Source organism: Mus caroli, chromosome 13 (assembly GCF_900094665.2).
Source record: "Mus caroli chromosome 13, CAROLI_EIJ_v1.1, whole genome shotgun sequence".
Lineage (NCBI taxonomy): Eukaryota > Metazoa > Chordata > Mammalia > Rodentia > Muridae > Mus > Mus caroli.
In genome coordinates, this window is record NC_034582.1 from 44,720,901 (window position 1) to 44,739,484 (window position 18,584).

General features: G+C 39.0%; 2 protein-coding genes across 3 annotated transcripts in view; one reads left to right on the forward strand and one right to left on the reverse strand.

The window, feature by feature from the left end:
* Cenpp (centromere protein P) overlaps positions 1–18,584 on the reverse strand; it is a 177,131-nt gene that overhangs the window by 26,592 nt on the left and 131,955 nt on the right. The window lies entirely within an intron of this gene.
* The window catches only part of Ecm2 (extracellular matrix protein 2), a 29,312-nt gene continuing 22,597 nt past the window's right edge, over positions 11,870–18,584 (forward strand). The window contains exon 1 of one of the 2 annotated variants that reach the window (XM_021179809.1): positions 11,870–12,085. The gene's annotated coding sequence lies outside the window, so the exon portion shown is untranslated. The remainder of the gene's footprint in view (positions 12,086–18,584) is intronic. The other variant, XM_029468184.1, reaches the window with a different exon arrangement.

The following is an 18,584-nucleotide window of genomic DNA, read 5'->3' on the forward strand; positions in this document are numbered from 1 at the left end:
TTGGTGTTTTGAGACAGGGTCTCTCTAGATAGCCCTGGCTGTCCTAGAACTTATTCTGTAAACCAGGCTGGCCTTGAACTCAAGAGATCCATCTGCCTCTGTCTGCCTCCCAAGTGCTGTGACTAAAGGTATGCACCATCACTGCCTGACTGTCACAAGATTTTTAGTGGTGCTCTGCTTCTAGATTGGCTCCTTCCATTTGCTTCAAAAAGCATAGTAGGATCACTGTGGCCATTTAAAAAAGGCAGATCCAGTTCCCTTCTTCCCCTGCAACTTTTGGGTACAGCACTTAAGTTTCAATGTTATCTCCAAAGCCTGACATATGATTCTGCTGTTTTCCTCTTGTATTTGAATCTCTATTCCCATAATCGTGTGGTTGTCATTGTCATTGTCCTTGTCCTTATCCATCACCAGCACCACCAGCATCCCCACCCCACAACAACAGCAGGAGGAGGAGGGGGATGATGGTGAAGAGGAAGCAAAATATATTACGCAATTAAGACACAGCAGAGCAAGGACACTGAACACCTGAAGAATGGAATTTTTGAAGGAGAATAATCTGGGTTGAATATTGTTCAACACTGTCACTCTCTGACAACTACAGACACTGGGGTTTGTTTTGAGGTTCTGGGGACTGAATCAAGGATGCTGGGCATCCTAAGGATGAACTCTCTTGTTGGGCTAAATCCTAACATAATTGAGTTGTTAGAGGCAGTCATTGCCCTAACACTTTACTAGATATATTAACTTACCAAGAACTGTAGAGACTTTGCATTGTTACAGGTTTTGGTGATAAGCCTCAGCTCCACTTATTTGCTTTGAACAAGATAGATTTTGCTCTGTGAATAGTGATGTTAAAACTCTTTACTTCAGCAGAGAAATGCAGGTACAGGTGAGCAGTGGATTGTGAAGTACTACAATTTTAATACTATCTCAGTAGTGCTGTGATCATTGTTTTAGATATACTTCTCAGCAATACTAAATTTTAGTTTGTATGATTTGGAAATTTTTTTAGATTTTTGCATTCATCTTTTCCAATGTTCCCTGAGCTTTGGCAGGTGGGTGATGTAAATGTCTTGTTAAAGGGTGCATATTAAATAGGCACTTATTCTCAGTACAGTGCCTGTATTAACTGCTACCCACTACAAACAGAAGCTCCTCTGACTAAAGCTTAAAGCAGCACCAATCTATAAGCATAAACATTACCATTTAGAAGGTATTCTGATGCTGTGACCATTTAACAATAGTAGCAGGTTTCCTCTGATCTCTGCAGATGTGGGAGTTGACCAAGTTTATAGTACCGGGCATGAATTCCTTCTGTGGAGTAGGCCTTAAATCCAATCATAAAGTGGTTGGTTACTGTCTTAGTCAGGGTTTCTATTCCTGGACAAAACATCATGACCAAGAAGCAAGTTGGGGAGGAAAGGGTTTATTCGGCTTACACTTCCGTACTGCTGTTCATCACCAAGGAAGTCAGGACTGGAATGCAAGCAGGTCAGGAAGCAGGAGCTAATGCAGAGGCCATGGAGGGATGATTCTTGCTGGCTTGCTTCCCCTGGCTTGCTCAGCTGGCTTTCTTATAGAGCCTGAGACTACCAGCCCAGAGATGGTACCACTCACAAGAAGCCCTCCCCGCTTGGTCACTAATTGAGAAAATGCCCACAGCTAGATCTCATGGAGGCACTTCTCCAACTGAAGCTCCTTTCTCTGTGATAACTCCAGCCTGTATCAAGTTGACACACAAAACCAGCCAGTACAGTTACCCCCGTAATAGTCATGGCATTGTTACACTAGAGGGCACATCCTGCCTGGGGTTCACACATGGGTAAGACAAATTAATGCTTTTTCTCCTCTAGGTCTGCACAGCACTTTCCAGCACTATGAAAAGTAGTTTAGGGAAGGATGCCTCCAGTTCCTTTTCAGCTTGATTTGGTCTTGGCAACAAAATGTCTCGTCTTCAACAACAGGGTCTTACCCTCTGGTTCTGGTGAGCAACTAAGAGTTTCGGCACGAGCCTAGATTGTTTTGAGGACCTCTGGGTTCTGCCTGACCAATAATGCATAAGGAGGTATGCCATACTGGCACTAGGAGTTTTATTTAAAAACACATGGCTTTTGGACTTGTCTTGCAAGAGGAAGGCATAGGGTTTGATCTCTAGTGCTGGAAAAAGAAAATCCAGAACTTAATTTGAGAAACTAATTGAAAACCTCCTAGAGTAAGAGGAATAGTTTATTGGTACTACTTTTGCTTAACATACATAAGGCAATGGATTTGACCACTAACACCAAGGAGAAAAGGAAAATATAAGTAAGGACTGAAGAGATAGATGGCTTGGAGATTAAAAGCTCATATTGCTCTTGCAGAGGACCCAAGTTTGATTCTCAGCTTCCACATCAGGTGCATACAACTGCTTCTGACTTTAGCTCCAGGGATCTGATGCCTCTGGCCTCTGCTTCACTCATGTGCACAAACCCTCATACAGACAACATACAGAAACACAGACAGACACAGATAAATCTACACAGGTGGCAAAATTAACTAAACTAAAATTGACCATAAAAGAAGGTTACATGATAATAACTTCAGTTAACATTAGTCTTTTCTTTCCCTGGACACAAAGAGATTCTAGGGGAAATGAAGATGATGACATCACCCAGCAGTAATGGGAAAAAATGAAGCTGTGGACAAACACACTATGTTTGATTTATTAAATCTCAAGTGAACGTCTCTTTATCCTCCCCGGGAGTGATGCGGTTACATTAGTTGCCAAAGTCTTCCTTTTTCATTACATACCTTTGTAAATATTGTGCTCACCCTGGTTTATAGCCATCTCCTTCAGACAGTGTATCAGTGGAAAAGAATCCCCATTCCCAACAATGCTCAAACTACCATATGTGGAACTCTCTCACCAGGCCTCACTAAGCATGGGTTTCAGGATTACAGGAGGAAAATTACAGGGAAAATAACAATTCTGAATGCTTTGAGCTGCCTGTTTTCCAAGGCAAGAACACCACACCCTATAAATCCTGAGAGAAACAACCTAAGAAGTCTCTGATGGTCCTGCATCAAAGATCAGTCATCTGAGTGCCAGAAAGCACATGCAGCTCATCTAGATTTAGTATGTAGCTGGGCTTAGGTTTGACTCAGGTCCTGACTGCAGCTGTCGTCACATCTCTGTCCTGGCAGTGAGAAGTGGGCTTTCATTAGCATTTAAGAAGTTCTGTGATATGGAGACCCAGTAATGATAAGAGCGGCTGCCTGTTCACATGCCCTCCAATAGCTGCTCAGGAAGGAAACCCTGATGGGTGATACGGCCTTGAATGTTGTAAGAAACATGAATCAGAATAGCTTGAGGCTGTTGTCATTTAACCGCATTAAGTAGTTTAACCTCATTCAGTTTCCTCAGTTTGCTTCTGTGACACCTTAGTTTTGTTCCATTTCAAAACGGAGAACAATAATGTATATAACATGGCTTAGAATTTATTGAAGTCATGTGTTCACTGCTTAGGAAAGAGCAGGCTAGTGTCCAGGAGGTTCTTGCATATGTTGTTCCTTTTGTTGCTCCCATCTGGGTCTCCATCTGTCCTGTGCTTTGACAAGGATCAGGCAAGTACCTGATTCTGCCAGTGAGCTTACAGAAAATGTGTATTCTCAGGTACTTTATCTATTTATTTTCCAGATACAGTCTCTCTTTGTAGCTTTGACTGTCCTCAGACTTACTACATAGACCAGTCTGGCCACAAACTCACAGAGATCTGTCTGCTTCTGCCTCCGGAGTGCTGCGATTAAAGGGTACACCACTATGCCTGGCTGGGTTTCTTTAAAAGTGGGGTGTGTCTATGTTCCTAAGCTTTGGTAACAGTGAGTCTGAAGTCAGTCTGGCTGTATAAGACCTTGTCTCAGAAAACCAAAATAAATGAATGAATGAATGAATGAATAAATGTAGAAAATTTAAAATGTTGCACAACATAAATTATACTTTTACTGTAAATGTACTCTTCTAGCAAGAAAAAAGTAAGAAAAGAAAAGAAAAAAGAAAAGGGCCTAATATGGCTAAAAAGGAAGGAAATTAAACTACAAGCAGCAAACGTAGTTTCCTTTGTTGTTCTTTTGTGTGTGAATGTGTGTGTGTGTGGGGGGGTGTTTAGGGATCTGGCAAAGCACATACTTTACTGACTGGCGGTCTCCCTAGGCTTCTTGTTTCTGTTTAATAAACATGAAGGAGAACAAGTAATGAAGCTAAGAGTGGATCTGAGCACATGAGCTTTAGGATACTTTTTCTGTTTTTGTGAAGAAGATGCAGAGTTTGATTTGCATTGCATTGACTTTGTAAATGGCTTTTAGTGAAATGGTCTTATTTATTTATTTATTTATTTATTTATTTATATTAGGTATTTTCTTCATTTACATTTCCAGTGCTATCCCAAAAGTCCCCCATACCTTTCCCCCCACTCCCACTTCTTGGTCCTGGCGTTCCCCTGTACTGAGGCATATAAAGTTTGCACGACCAATGGGCCTCTCTTTCCACTGATGGCTCACTAGGCCATCTTCTGATACATGTGCAGTTAGAGACACAAGCTCCGGGGGGTATTGGTTAGTTCATATTGTTGTTCCACCTATAGGGTTGCAGATCCCTTTAGCTCCTTGGGTATTTTCTCTAGCTCTTCCATTGGAGGCCCTGTGATTCATCCAATAGCTGACTGTGAGCAACTACTTCTGTGTTTGCTAGGCCCCAGCATAGTCTCACAAGAGACAGCTATATCTGGGTCATTTCAGCAAAATCTTGCTAGTGTATGCACTGGTGTCAGCGTTTGGAAGCTGATTATGGGATGGATCCCTGGATATGGCAGTCTCTATCTAGATGGTCCATCCTTTNGTCTCAGCTCCAAACTTTGTCTCTGTAACTCCTTCCATGGGTGTTTTGTTCCCAATTCTAAGAAGGGGCAAAGTGTCCACAAAATGGTCATCTTTACAATACTAATCCCACCAATCCATGAGCATGGGATGCCTTTACCTTTCTTTAGAGATTAAAAGTTTTCATTGTAAACATCCTTCACCCCTCCCCAGTTAGGCTTACTCCTAGATATTTTATTTTCTTTGAGGCTTTTGTAAATATCTCTTTGGATGCTTGTTATTGTTGCATAGAAAAACTATTGATTGTGTAAGTTGATTCTGTATGATGCCATACTGCTGAATTTGTCATCCCTAAATGGATGGACTTAGAAAAGATCATACTGAGTGAAGTAGCCCAGATTCAGAAAGACACATATTGCATGTTCTCTCTCATCAAGATTTCTAACTCCCAATCTCAAGATGAGTACATATGTGACTTTGAATAACTGCAGAAATCAGGAAAGCAAAAAGGGATCATTTGGGAGGAGGGAAATAAATTCAGAAGACGGTAAAATAACATTAAGAATGCGTGGAAAAGTCTTAAGTAATAATATTATTAACTTCCTAAGATACTATAATATATATAAGTTGCTATAAATATAAATTCCCTCTCAATAAATTCCCATCTGGGCTGACAATGTTGTTTGCAAGAGTAACAGATCATCTAACAAAAATCCCAACACAGGTATGAGCTGTTGGTCAGGGTCATCCAAGAGTCCTAAAACATTACAGGTTTCTATTCTATTACTGCTATTTGTTGCCCCCAAAAGGTAGAAGGGAAGTCCCCATTGCTGAAGATACAATGCAGTTTGAACCCAGAGTCTACCCAGAGCCTGTGACCTGGAACTGGTCTGAAAGCCTTTTCCTTGGAGATGAAACTTTCATGGTTCTAGAAGGAGCTATGCAACTTTCCAAAGGAGGGAAGCAACCAGTAGTCCTACCCAGCTATGACACCTAGGAGCCACAATGATTAGCAATGACATCCCTGAAAGTGCATGCAGTCATGGCACACATACTTTAGTAGTCACCAACAGCAGTCTAATTGGACCTAAGAGATGCTCAAGAAGAGAGGACTCTATTTGGTCCAGGGAATCTAGCCAACTATTTTAGGACTAGTAAAGCTGTGAACATAGAAGGAGAATCCACAACTGCCACCTTACTAACCCTGCAAAACCTAACTACATTCTAAATATTTGTCCTTATTCTCATAGATATGTGTCCTCCTCACATGTGCAGAGGGGAGTTTCCTTCTCTCTTCAATAGACGGAAGTCATTATAGAAAATTACAACTAATCAAAATGCAGAGTTGTGGAGTACAGGCTTGTAGTAGTACAATACAATTCCTACACCCAAGGTTCTGGGGTCTTGGTGGAAGAAGGGACAGGAAAACTTTAATATTCAAAGAACCAGGAGTTTGCTGTCAGATTGTGTCTCTTAAAATGTCAGAGGTTACACCCCCAACATCTCACCAACATGCATAAAAGCAATTTTTATTTGCTGGATATAATTGTTGTCTTGGAGGCTTACTTAAGCTCATCCTTTTTAGTTCTTGCTAAACTCTGGCTGGCTGGTTCAACTACGCTGTTCTGGTTCAAAACTCCTTTCCAAGCTGACTGATCCAAACTCCTCTCAGCTTCTCACTGAACTGCTGTGCTTGGTAAAACTGCCTCTGAATTCCACTGACAGAACTGCATAGAACTGCACTGAACTGAACTCAGCTGAACTGCACAGCATTGACTGACCACAGCTGAACTGCACTTACTGAACGGCCATTCACTCCTCACTCTGTGCCTCTTGTTCTTGTCTGTTCTTCTGAGAGTTGGGCTATCTGTTCTCTGCTCATTTTATCAAATATTTCTCTGATTTGTTACTTTGTCTGCCCCTCAATTAGATGCCACTTTCAAATATGGCTGCTTCCTTCTACAAATTAAGTTCTCCTGCATTGTCTGTGATTAAAGGTGTGTACTAAGAGCATGTCTGTATTCTACCAGAAGGATTAAAGGTGTGTCATTCCAGTCAGATCACAGAGACAAAGAAGGTCTTTGGATGTGATCCCTTGCCAGAGCAGCCTTGTTGCTAGATTAAAATTTCTCTACAAATATGTTTGCCCAAATACAATCTGAAGAAGGACAACACCAATAGACATTCTAATGTGGATGAGGGAAACCTCCAGAAAGCCAATGTGGTCTCCACAGTACACAAATAATTATAGGTGATTAAAGAATGTTGAGAATCAGATCTCACACACATACACCTGCACACTCATACTGCACAACTGCACACACATGCACGCTTGCATGCACACACACACACACACACACACGAACAATAACATAGAAGAGGTTGCCAGGAATTTGAAGGCAGGGGCATGAAGCAATTGGAGGAAGGAAAAGGAATGGAGAAAAATGATGTAGTTAATTAGGAAGGAAGGAAGGAAAGAAGGAAGGAAGGAAGGAAGGGAAAGGATATGATGAAAACCAGAATGTGAGAGTAGGAGGGGAAAAGGGAGGAGTTGAGAGGGAGAAAATATAGAGTATGCTGCCTTGTTATCAAATAGTACTATAAAAATATTAAGTTAGGAGTTAAAGGGATTGGTGGAAAAGTTAGGATGAGAACCCGGTTATTATTTAAGGAGCTCTTTCTGTTTTGTTTTATTGTGTGTGTGTAAAACAAATAGCCGTATTTTTCTGAGTAGAAATATAAATAAATATTCAGAAAGTATAAGAAGTAATTATGAATAAAATAACAATCTATAAAGTTCTCAATAAAGTTTTGGTTATTTTTAGATATACCAGCCTTCATATCTACTCATATATCTACAAAGCATCAAGATTTGTAATTTCCTTCCTGTCAGTAAACAATATACCATGTTCACCTTCTAAGTTAATAAGGGTTTCCTCTAGAAACACAGCAACAACAACAACAGAAAATGCCATAAAGACACTTCTACAGGACAATATATTCAGGACTTCCTCCAATAACTCTGGGCTTTATCAAGTTGATAGCTGAATCTAACAAGTAGACTCCACTCCCTGTCAACTTGTACCCAAACACATCACCTTAATCCTTATCTTTTGTTTGTCATCAAGATCTGATATTAATACTATAATATAAAATAATGTACAACTTGAAAAGTCTCACTCTTAACTTTAACTGTGGGCTTCTGGAAAAAAGACAAACTTCCTTACTCCAAGAATTAGGGAATAAAAATAATTACACATGAGGAAAACCAAAGTCTATCAATGTAGACTAAATCCTGTAGCTCTCTGTCAGACATCTGGGAGTCACTCATGATGTTCTGGCTGCAAAGGGTTTGGGTACATCCACTTCCTTCTCTAGCTTTGCTATCCCACAGCACACATAGCTTATCTTGTAGGCCCAGAACAGCTCCATTCTACACATGCTGCTGTCCTTGGTAGATCTCACAGCCCTGGCATCCCCAATTTTCTGGAATCTTCACTGCAAAACTGAGAATGTGCTTTCACCATTGGCCTTTCTCTTTTGGTCTCCCTTTGGGGACTCCAGTGACCCTGCCATCCAGCGTCAAGCTTCAGCTTCTCTCCATGACCCTTTCATGCCAGACTTACTTTCAAAACCAGTATCATGTGCGAAACCCTTAAACATTATTTGCCAAATTATGCTGCAATGTTTGGTGTAGAGTCTTGGCTTCCCACTGGATCATGGATTGTGTATTTTGACCCTAAGGAAACACTTTCCAGAAGCTTTAACCTCGATGGTGCTTTTCTCTTATAAACCATAGCTACGTTTCAGCCTCAGCTAACCGGCAATCTGTTGCCTAGTAAAGCACAGAAGGCTTTACACTTCAGGAGTATTCATTTCTTGTTAATCAAAATTTCAGCTCTAGTTAAACAGTAACCACAGATTCTTGAACTGTATCATATGAACATCCCTAAAAGATTCTTTTCTTTCCTCTGAAACTTCACAACGAGCCTCCATTGTCAGCATTTCTCTCTGCACTGTCTTTCAAGCTCCCAAGAACAGCTCATTAAGCTCTCAGCACTTAATAGCTTTTCTAGATTTCAGTTCCAAAATCTTTTCAATTTTCACCCTGCACCCCCTCCAAATAACATGGCCAGGCCTATCATACCAGCACCCCTCTTCTGGTACTAATTTCTGTTCTATTTTGCTTTCTGTTGCTGTTATAAACATTAAGATCAAAAGTAACTTAGGGAGGGAGGTTTATTTCACTGAATGTCTAGGATATAATCCACCACTGAGAGAATCAGGACAGGAATTCTAGCATGAGCAGAGGTAGAAACCATGTAGAAAAACTACTTACTGACTTGCTTTCTAGCAAGCTTTCTTATACAGTCCAGGATCACCCACCCAGGGATGGCAGTACCCACAGTCGGCTGCGCCCCCTCACAGTAGTCACCAATCAAAGACAATTCCCTAAAGACGTGCCCACAGACCAATCTTACAATACCAATTCTTCAATCAAGGTCCACTATTTCCAGGTGACTGCAGGTTGTGTTGACAATAAACAATGAGCAGTCTAAGTCAAAGAAAGGTCTAAAGGCTCCCTCCTAGCATGGGTGCTGCTCAGTCTTTGCAAATTCTTTGGTACTATTGGTCTTTGGTGCAAATACTATACTCCTCAGAGCACTATGGTAGCCAAGTTTTAGGATATAATTATACCCAAAAGAATAAGAGAGAAGGAAAAACTGTAACTACCATTTTCCATGTACTAGTGTGGTTAAAATCGTTTCTGAAAAAGAGCTCATCCATTCAACCACAGAACTTGTAAAGCTGTGACCTCAGGAATCTTAATTGTTTTCCAACCATGTTTATCTCACAGTGATAGTTACTATTACCCCTTTATCCCACTAAGGAGTTACTTTTGTGAAAGGATCCACAAAGATGTCTCAGTCATTAAGAGCACGAGCTGTTCTTGCAGAGGACCAGGGTTCTATTTCCTAGCACTCTTAAGAGTGGCTTACAACTGTCTGTAACTACAGTTCTAGGGGATATGATGTCCTCTTCTGGCTTCTCTGGGCACTGAATGCACATGGTAAATAACATACATGCAGGTAACACACACACACACACACAATCTCTGTTAAAAGTAAGTTTTTTGCTTATAATCTTTTACAGTTATTCTTTCCTCATCTAGTTATAAAAAAGTACAAAACACTGTGAAAATGATGAATTACTTAGAGAAATTGTCTCTGTAATTTCATCACCCAGAGATAAATATTATTAACAGTTTTTGTTTATCCCTCCTAATCTGCACTTTGGAAAGATGCCAAATTACAATTACACACACACACACCCCAAAAGATAATGCATATATTGTTTTGAATATATTTCCTTTTTCCTCTTGGTATATCTGAGACAACTTCACATGCCAATCTTAATAGGATTATTTTAGAGCTTTGTAATCCATTGTTCTAAATATACAATTGGGTTACATTTTTTAAATGAAGTCCATAGTTAGAGTGCTTCACAGTACTACCCTGAAGGCACATCTCTGTACAAAAAGGTGTTCCTATAATCGGTTTCTTGAGGTAACTTGTGGGCAGACAGTACTGCTCCTTATTAGCTAGCTGTCCTCAACAGAACCATTTCTGTTTGCCACACACAGAATGCCACGAACACAGTTTCCCTCCAACAAAACAGCATGTTCCAAATCAGGCTGTGACTGATGATTGCTAAGTATGTCAGAATTATTTGGAATTATTTTTGAGAATAATAATAACGTTCACACTCTACCTCCATGCTTTGTTTGTTTCACACTAGGAATGATAGTATACATTTTAATGAATATTTCTTGACCATTATTGATGTTGAAAACTGCTACCTGCCTTTCACCAACCACTAGCATTTTGTAGTCTATGAACTTCTAATCTAGTGCTTTTTTTTTTGTTCGATTAGTCAGTTGAATTGCTTTCTTTTTCTTTTTGTAATGACTTTTTGATTGAAAAAATAAATTCTTTTCAAAAATGTAAAGGCATTTATTCACAATTTTCTTGTTTCAAAATTTGATATGTAGAGGCAAGTATCATTCACCACATAAGTCACTTGTGATTTATCATCATCTGCAAGTATGCTAAGTCTTCGTCTTTATTATTACTAAGTGTCAAGTCTATGTGTCTTGATAGTAGTTGGCTGTCATCTCACCTGGTTCTTCCACAGAGTAACTCAAGCACCCAGCAGTGCTGCTGGGTGCATTCCTAACTTTCTTATGGGGAGATAAAGAAACAGGAGGCCAAAGCACACAACTAATTTTCTAGAATAACCAGTAATGAGGCAGCTTGCTGCTCCCTTATACATTAAATGTACACACACACACACACACACACACACACACACACACACACACACAAAACCTAGGTGTAATGTTGCATACTTCTAATCCTAGCACTGGGAGAGAGAGTCAGGCAGATCCTCTGTGAGTTCAAGTACAGCCTGGTTTTACATAATGAGTTCCAGGTCAGCTAGAGATAGAGATACATGTATTTCATATGTATGAAATCAATAATTTTTTGTAGACAGGGTCTTATGTAGCCTATGCAAGATCTAAGTCCTTATGTAGCCCAGAATGATCTTAAAACTCCCAGTGCTTCTACCTCCCAAGTGCTGTGATTATAGGCGTGTACTACCACCCAGCTGCTGAAATTACATAATCTAATGGTATTAATATGTAACTTGTTTTTGTTTCCTTAATACAGACAAATTTAAACCAATGTAAACAGGATTGGAGATGCATACAGGTTATAGGTGATGAGACTACCACCCCTATAACCCTGACAAATCTCCAGTAGTTTGTTGGCTTCTGTGAACATCAATATTCGTGCAATATTTTATGTAAATAGCCTATGAAAGTCACAGATTTTTTTTTTAATGCCTTTTCAGTCTGCAAAGGAAATGGCCCCCCACCCCCACCCCGCCCAACTCCCGCTGATGTTTTCCACTTTTCCTGTGATTAAAAAAAATTTTTTTCCCTTGGAAACCATTTTCCCTAGTTACTTCTTTGGCTGATTTTCCACACAAAGAACTGAAAGGCATTTATCCCAAGGGAAGCAGTTCTTTTAGATTTTACTAAGAAGTCAGCTAACACTTTTCAACATTCCCTTCTCTTCTTTGTTTTTAAAGAAAGTTCTGGTTTTGTTTCACTTTCATCGGGAGACTTAAATGACACCAAGCAAAGCTACTTAGTTTAGATTTCCAGGTAAACATGTTTTAAATTTTAAGTTTCTACTATAGTTTGTGGCATGGCTTTAATATCTGGGTATTTTGTGTGCAAATGTTTAATCTTTAAGAAAACTAGCTCTGTACTAACAGATGAAAAGTTAGAAGCATGCTTTATTTTGTATGACTGTTTCTTTGCAGGATGATCATCTCCCAGTAGTCTAAATGTTAAGGAATGATGAGCTATTGTCATATGTTTAGACAGAATTATGTGACAAGTAGAAGGAACAACTGACTAGAAACTTTAGTTTTTTCAGTCCTTAAGTTCTAAAGGAAAATACATGTTCAGTTAAAAGCATTTTCCATTTTAAGTCCGGTAGTAAAATGAAGGATGATAATTTGTGAGTTCACAGATATACTCAAAATTATGCATACCTTTAAGTTTTCTTAAAACAAGTGATAAAAAATTGTAGTGGAGAGAAAATGAGTTAATTAAAGTTTATAGATGATATTCAAGATCTGAACAAATGTAAAAGGTCAAAAAAGCAAAAACATTACTAGATGAAAATGCCACTGTAATTAGAGCATCTAGACATATAACTATGAAGTTGCTTATTAAATATTAAACAAAATGTAAAATTGTATAAACCACTGAATATCAATCAGAATTGAGGGTCGTTTCTTAAATTTTATTTAAACTAGATCCTGATTTTGTTAAAATTAAGACAGCTCTGCCAATATACTTCTGTACAAACCTACTCAGATTTCTAGATTAGACAGAAATGAGCTCATTTGGGATAGAGAGACTAAAAGATGAGTCTCAGGATCATAGTCCTGGAAGAGTGTGTCAACTGCCTGAGCAGGAATTGTCTCCTAACACTCACAATCCCTTGACAAGTGAATGCTTATAGGATGCCCAGGGATGGCACACTTCACCTTCATGGGAGACCCCTGGAGATTACCTAGAGTCCTGAGGTCCAGAACACGAGCTTTCATGACCCTCATCTATTGAGCAGATAACATCAAAACAAACAAGTCAGTGTGTATGTACATGACGCAGAGCATCTGTTATGTGTCCATCAGGGCCCACTGCCCTACTTAAGAAATCCAGTGTTCCCTGCCCTTCGGCTTACGCTTCCGTTGCTGTCACTGCCCCTGCTTTCCTACATTACTTCGTTATGAGTTGACTTCAGGGTGCCAATAAGCTTGCTCCGTTACACTGTGCAGGCTAGTTCTTCTGAAACTAAAGCAGGTCATGAAATGTTTAAACATAATTTAATTTCAATGACCTACAGTAATGATTTTCAAATGACTGGAGTACATACAAATATCATGAACAAAAGTTTGATAGTGGACTTTACATGAAGACATCCCTGAGGCTGCTAGCTGCTGAGTTCAGATGATTTGAGGGCAAATCCACATTGGTGAAACCAGGTAAAGACTGGTTTAGGAGGAGATTTTAGCAAATGAAGCTACAAAAAGAACTACTGAGATTCAAGAGGGGAAACCTCTTACACATGGCACCTTCTTGTCTCCCAAGTTCCTTGTTAGTAACACACACACCTCCCTACATATGGCTATGCAGCTGCACTGGGGAGTGAGAAGAGCTCCTGGTAAGTCAGAAACTGGGACTCACTTAAGAGAACAGAGATAGAGAGTGGGGTTGGGGATGAAGCTTAGGGGTATGGTGCTTGTTTGGTACCCCTAATGTCATAGGCTTCATTCCCAGTGTTGGGAGAGGAGTGGAGAGATCTTTGAATAAGTATGGGAAAGAATTAACAGAAAGTTCATCAGAGAAATAAGTTTTAGGGTTTAAAGAATTTCAAGAAGGAAAAAACCAACAATTTAGTACTAGTTCATAGCAAAACTTATGAATGTTAAAGACATACTAAAAAATAGAACATTTTCACAAGAAGGCAGAATAAAAAGCCTTCCTACAAAGGGATGAGAATTGAATTCAAGTTGACTTCTCCATAACACAACAAGAATGGACCAAGTTGGGTATGGTAACTAACACCCGCAATCCTAACACTTGGAGGAAATGACAGAAGGATCACCACAAGTTCAAGGTTAGCCTAGTACATTGTAGCTCTAGGCTGGCCATGGCTATATAGCTAGACCCTGTATCAAAGCAAAAGCCCAAGGAAAAAGTGAAAAAGTGTGCAAAAGGAAAACAATCAATCAGTATCGGAAACGTATTCAGGGGAATGATTTTGAAGCTATATATAACTCTGCTTTTTAACAAAGCACGATATTTTCAGATATTTAAGATTCACAAATTTTTACCACATTTAAACAGTAAGAAATATATATTTCTTCAAAGAAAAAAAGGAATCTGAAGGCACTTCCTCTGGTAAGGAAAACAGATCTACTCATCTGCTGAGAATGAACAGGAAGATGAGAAAAACAGCAGGGCCAGTGTTTGGAATAAGACTGTCTCAGGTCTGAAATAGCTCTGCTTCTAGAAACATCTGTGGATTCCAGAAAAGGTTAACAGAGTTTTAAAATAGCTTCACAAGGCTGAGGAGAAACACAAACAAAGACGAGGGCCAAGCAGTTAGGGTGATGACACTGGTGCTTGTGACATTAGCAAAACTAGACCCATGGTGTGATGAATTGGATACAGTGATGTCCAGCTTCAAATCACTAGATGCATTATTGACAGTGTCTGTAACACTACACTCAAAGCATGAAAATTCTTAGATAGAAAACACATCATCCTAGGTTCAAATATTTGATGAGATTTTATTCAATTTCTGGCATGAATTCAAAGGGCATCAGACAAGAAAGAAAGAAAGAAAGAAAGAAAGAAAGAAAGAAAGAAAGAAAGAAAGAAAGAAAGAAAAGAAAAGAAAAGAAAAGNAAAGAAAAGAAAAGAAAAGAAAAGGAAAGAAAAGAAAAGAAAAGAAAAGAAAAGAGAGAAAGAAAGAAAGGAAGAAAGAAAAGAAAAGGAAAGAAAAGAAAAGAAAAGAAAAGAGAGAAAGAAAGAAAGAAAGAAAGAAAGAAAGAAAGAAAGAAAGAAAGAAAGAGGCTAAAATTCCAAAGAAGAGATAACAGGTACAGTCAAAAAGAGGACTCAGAAAGCCTGATCTTCAGACAGACTTTAAAACAAACATGATTAAATGTTCAAAGAGTATTATAAGTTGTGGTATAGAATTGAAAACAACAAAAATAATTTACCAAAAACTAAGAAATAGAATAAAAGAAACAAAGAGGCCAACATATGAATTTAATAATGCATTAATAAACCAGGTCACTTACAATTGTGAGGATGAATCATGTGGCAACTCAAGAACAAAAAAAAAATACCATAAAGAGAAAGTGACAGGAAGACATAATGGAATGGTTATTGTACAAATGACTGTAGTTCTGAAAAGAGAAACAGGATTAAAGCATATGGGAAGAGCTGAAGGCTGAAGAAAACAACAACAACAACAACCACAAAAACAATAAACCACCCACATTTGGGGAAAAAAATGTTCAGCATGTAGCTGGTTGGTGCATGCCTTTAATTCCAACACTGGGAAGTAGAGGTAGATGGATCTCTGTTAGTTCCAGGCCAGCCTGGTCTACAGAGTAAGTTTCAGGACAGCCAGGGCTACACAGAGAAACCTTTCTGTCTTGAGCCCTCCAGAATTTAGTATGTATTCAAAATATATCATGAATCCCAAATGTAGTAGAAACAAGAGAACCACACCTTTTATGTATAGCAGAGTAGAACATATAAAGGCCAAGATGAACATCCAGAGTGGCTAGAAAGAGAATGCTATTTTTAAAGTAGTTTGATTGAGTCATGACTTCTCAATTGAACCAACAAAGGAAGGCATTGGGGCATACTCCTGTGATCCCTGTACTTGGGAAGTGTAGGCAAAAGGATGAGAAAGTCAAGGTCCTCTATGTTATAAAATGAGCTTGAGGCCAGCCTGTGATACATTAGGCCCTGTTTCAAACAACAACAACAACAACAACAACAACAACAACAACAAAAGTATAACCAATACAAACAAAAAGATAGGAATGGGATCAGTAAATGCTAGGCACTATTAACCTGAAATCTATGAAGCAAACATGTACTTTCAGAATTAAGGTAGTATAAAATCATTTCCAGTTTAAAAATAAAAAAAAGAGTTGATCTTCAACAGAACTGCTCAGAATGAATTACCTTTAGATTCTTTTTGAATTGAGAAGAAAAATCTGAATAAAAATCCAGAGATGCAGGAAAGGATCAGAGGAAGGAGTTTAAGGTCAGGGGTTCTCAGATGGGGAGCAGGTCATTTGGCAATGTCTGGAAATAATCTTGGTTGTCCTAACTGGGGGAAGGTGCTGATGAAAGAGACCAGAACTGCTGTTAAATACTCTACAGCATGGGCCAGATCCTTACAAAAGCGGATCGACCCCCAAATCTTGATAAGTGAAGAGGTTAAACAACTGTGGTCTCAAGTGGTTTTTGATACAAAGCAATGACAACAATCTTTTGTTTACATTTGTTTACTGTGCTTGTCCATGTGTGGAATGATGTACTTGTGAAGGTCAGAGGAAAATGTGGGAGGTTAGCTCTTTCCTTCTATGTGGGAGTTCCTGGGATCAAATGTATGTTGTCAGGCTTGATGGCATATGGCAAATATCTTTATTCACTGGGATATACTGCCAGCCTGAAAAACAATAACCTTTTCAAGACAATCAATTGATATACTATATCTAACACATATGGAAAATTAAAGTGTATGATGAAATCTGCCTTTACACCAGAATTGAATAACTGCACTCAAAGCCATCCTGGCTCTTGAATTGCTCAGGAAGAGGTTTAACAAAGTAGAAATAGCTTTCATGTTCCTATCAAATACAAAGATGGATAGACTGCATTACAAATCAAAGAGCATAGGAAAATATACTATGAAAAGGCCAAAAGCAAAATGATCCAAAACTGCCAAGCACACAGTACCAAAAGAAGGTAGTTTTATTAATATTAGACAAAGAAATCTTCCTAGAGCACTGGTAGAGATACAGAAAGCCTCTCTCTAGTGATAAAAGCATGTGAAAAGTATGACAATTTTGAAGTTGTATAGGCATATAGCAGAGTTTTAAGGTTGATTAATAAGCCTGACCAAGCTAATTTATAAATGTCAACCAACATAAAAAGACCAAAATGAAAAACTACTAATATGTTATTTGTAAAATTAAAAATAAAATTAAGAACATAAAAATGGCCGGGCAGTGGTGGCGCACACCTTTAATCCCAGCACTCGGGAGGCAGAGACAGGCGGATTTCTGAGTTCGAGGCCAGCCTGGTCTACAAAATGAGTTCCAGGACAGCCAGAGAAACCCTGTCTCGAAAAACAAACAAACAAACAAACAAACAAGAACATAAAAATGCTTCCAGAAGATGTCTGACTAAGAATGTTAAAGTAGCCTGCCATGGGATATATATACCTGTAACCCCAGTACTTGGAGCAGAGAGGCAGTAAGATGAGGAATTCAAGGAGAGCTTCAGCTACACAGAAAGGGGAAAGAACAGCCTAGACTGTAATGGAACCTGTTTTAAAAAACTAAGAGAGAAAAATGTTAAAATATCGGATAGCAAATTTGTTAAGTAACTATAGGGTGAAAACAGGCTTGAATAGACTGTTTTGAACACACTGACATGTATATGCTCAGAATTTCTTGCTACTTGGGATGAAACAGGTTGGAAGGTAATAATAGACAGTTCCCATTTATGTAAATACTTATTTAATTTATATGTGTGACATTTAAATGTATATGTAAGCATATGTAGTTAGAAGGAGTCATAAAGGATATACTGAATTTGGAGCTGGAAAATCATGGCCCACATAACAAATTCTGTTTTCTGAACACAGCACTATCAGAACATTGTTTGGCTCCCATTCTGATGGTATTGAGCATCACTCTGGGTCCATAAGAGAAAAGCTGAGATGCTGTAACATAGACGTGTACCTCAAAGCCCCAAAGAGTTATTCTTTGGTCCCTGAAACAAATATTTGTGTACTTGTCTGTGCAGTTGCACAGACTTGTGTACCATTTTGGTTTTTCAAATCAGGTATCATTTTTACAAATGTAAATTTATTTTAAAAGCACTGATTAAAATATGAATTGAAAAACTGTGGACATGTTTTTCATCTTCAATCTCTTATGGGCTATTGTGTGGACAAGCTTCGCCAAAGGAAGAACTTTCCAACAGTGCTGTATGGATACAGGTGGTGAGGGCAGAAGACATAAGAATCCTCTGTTAGTGGACATGGAGAGAGTCATCAGAGGGTCAAAGAGAGCTGCATACAGTGAAGCAGCACTTGACCTGTGTAGAATGCTAGGGAACAGAAATGTCACCTCAACACAACAGAAATGCTGTGGAGCCTGAAGCTGGAGGACTTCAAGTTCGAGGCCGTATTGGTAACTTAATGACACTATCTCAAACTGAAGAAAAGGTTGGAGGTGTCAGCTCAGGAGCAGAGTGGTTACCTAGGATGTGAAGGATCTTGGGTTCAATAGCCACAAATAGGGAAATAAATATCAGAATGAAGGGA